Genomic DNA, 2978 nt, shown 5'->3' on the forward strand with positions numbered 1-2978 from the left:
ATGCAGGTAAATCTTGGAAATAAATGGATTTAAATAAGGGACCAGTTTTAAATGTGAGCATTTTAGGAATACTTTCCTTCTGCGTTCAGGAAACATCTTCATTAAGGATCAATAAGTTCAAAACTGTTCAGTAATGAAATGAATGCTCAACTTGAAATCACACTAAGTGTGGAATTTTCACACAAAGAAGAATCATATTTTGAAGACCAATTGCATTAGTTAGTTTGAGCTACCTTAGACCGAGTGACTTAAACAACAGGAATTTATTTCCCACAGTTCTGGAGGCTGAGTTCTTGGTGAAGGTTCTCTTACTGGCTTGCAGAAGCTGCCTTCCTTCTGTGTTCTCAGGTGGTGCAGGTGGTAGAGGACAATACTGGTACTATCAGATCAGGGTCACAGCCTTGTGACCTCATTCACTCTGAATGACCACCATAAAGGACCTGTCTCTGCTACAGTTGCACAGGGGTGAGGGTTTCAACATGTACATTTTGATGGGTCACAGTTCAGTCCATAGCACCAATTATGACTAGTATGAAACCTTTGTCCTGCCAGTAAGCCCTGTCTCAAGAATCAGATCACTCAAGAGAACACAGAGGTCAAAAGCAACGTAGTTTTGACATTTTTATTTTTGGTGAGGAAGAGAAATAACTGTAAAAAAAAGAGGGTACCACCTTCTCCTGTTACCTGTATCCACTTTAAGAATAGGGGATATAAACTGGGTACGGTGGCACACAACTGTAATTCCAAGGGCTTGCAAGGCTGAGGAAGGTGAGTTCAAAGCCAGCCTCAGCAAAAGAGAGGCACTAAGTAACTCAGTGAGATCCTGTCTCTAAATATAATACAAAATAGCCTGGGGATGTGGCTCAGTGGTTGAGTGCCCCTGAGTTCAACCCCTGGTACCCACCCCAACCCCCCCTTCAAAAAAAGAATATGGGATTGTCACTATTTTAAGAACTTACTTGAACCCCACATTTAGTTCGATTTATAAAGAGAAGGGAGGAAGGGAGAGAAGGAGAAAAGACAAATATCGAAAATGAGGAGAAATGAGACAAAAATAGTCTTAGAGAAAGACACATAGGAGAGAGAAGGAAAGATCCATTGGAGAAGAGTGGATGACCAAGGTGCGCAGAAGGATTGATGAATGAGGGGCGAGGTTGGAACACATTCTTGTGGCTGTCTAGCACAGGGGTTGGTAGAGGCTGGGGGTCAAGTACCTGGATCTGAAACCCACCTAGTATGACCAGTTATTCATTGTGTAACCTTGAAATTTCCTCTATCTCTGAGCTCAATTTCCTTTTTAAATTTATGGGTATATTATAGTTATACATGAGAGTAAGTTCATTTTGACATATTTATAAATGCATATAACACAGTGTTCTTCATTTCAATCCCCAGTACTTCCTCTTTCCTCCCCTCTTCCCTCTCCTGATCCCCTTCTTCTACTCTATTTATAATCCTTACCTCATGATGTTTAGGATTAAATGAGGCAATCCTTAATTCCTTGCACATAGGGAAAAACTCAGTAACTGTAAGTACTATTTTGACCATTTGTCCACTTTTTGCACATGCTCTGCAGCTGTTGTTGATAGCTCTTCCCATGAGATTCACACTCTAGTTATTTTGATTTGGACTTTGTTCCCATGCTTAGTATGAACTCTGAGTAATCTCACATGTGATATTAAACAAAATCTCATGATTTTTATGTAGCTCCTCCTCCTTCCTTGCCTCTAGACTATAGTTTTTAAAGATAGTGTTCTTTTTTTGTGTGTGTGGTTTTCATTTTTTATTGTATTTCATTCAGCAAACAAGAACCAAATGAAGGTCTCACAGGGGTGTTTCCAATGCCCCTGATTTCCAGAGTGATATCCACTCACCTCCAACATCCTTCAGGAAGTGTCCATTGTTTGAACAGCTTCCTCTAGCAGCTCGATCTCCAGGATAGTGACTTTCTCAGTGAGAACCACAGTAGTCCCTTTCTCACACCTATGCCAGTCAAACATGGTCCCTTTTTTGGGCACTAAGTAAGGGCGAAGAAAGTCCAGCTTCCTCTTTTTGATGATACACAGATTGATGTTGCTTCCAGACCCCAAGTCATTGAAGATGCCAGCTGCAGTGGTTTTACTTACCAGCTTCTTCATCTCCTCCTTCTCCATATCTGGCCTAAACTTATCTTTAAACACAGCCATTGCTGCCAAAGACCCAGAACTCATGGTGACATAAGGCAACTTATCAGTTGACCTGTGAGGATAGAGCTATAGAGAGGGGGTCCAGTAACATCTATGTTCCCTAAAACTAGGGCTGCACCAGTGTAAACTTGGTACCTGAAAACATCTGCTTTAGCATCCAATTAGTTATTACAACTCCGGGAAGGCAGCCAATGGAGAGGGAATGGAGTTCCAAGTTGGAAGAAATAAGTTGGGTTGTCATGGCTATGTCTGCTGCTGTCCCAGCACCACAGCAATAGATATTAGGAGCTACAAAGTGAATTTTTGAACAGTTCTTGTCAGAAACAACCATCCCTTCAGTAGCTCTTGTATCTGCTCCAAGAACTGTCCCATCCTTATAGATCACCCCGTAATGGTGTGCCAGTTTTCCAGGCTTTTGGAAGCTTATACCAAAGTTGACTTTCAAGATGGCATTCCTATGGCAGTTCTAAAATGAGAACCCTTCAGCAAGTGGCTCATACACCAACATAGCTGCCATCTTCTTGAGAAAGTAAAGGTAGTATTCTTGATGGCAAGATTATGGCTTATAAAGTCTCATCACAGTTGAGGTTCAATAGAGATTTTTTAGTGGATTCCTATCACTTGATATATCCATTCAAGAAAATGAAGATTTGGTTGTTAGATCTAAAATACTTTGAATCTACTTGTGTTAAATATGATTTGGGTAAATTATAAATTTTCTGGAACCTGGTGGTTATGGTTTGACCCTGGCTTTGGAAATTCTCATGTGTTCAGAGGTGAGGCTTTTGGTAA

At 40.8% G+C, this 2978-nt stretch overlaps 1 pseudogene across 1 annotated transcript; it reads right to left on the reverse strand.

The window, feature by feature from the left end:
* Positions 1 to 1774: 1774 nt before the first annotated feature.
* Positions 1775 to 2703, reverse strand: LOC306663919 (proteasome subunit beta type-7-like; annotated as a pseudogene). Its single transcript has one exon. The product of its transcript is annotated as a proteasome subunit beta type-7-like (transcript).
* Positions 2704 to 2978: the final 275 nt, after the last annotated feature.

Source organism: Sciurus vulgaris, assembly GCF_902686455.1.
Source record: "Sciurus vulgaris genome assembly, chromosome: 6".
NCBI lineage: Eukaryota > Metazoa > Chordata > Mammalia > Rodentia > Sciuridae > Sciurus > Sciurus vulgaris.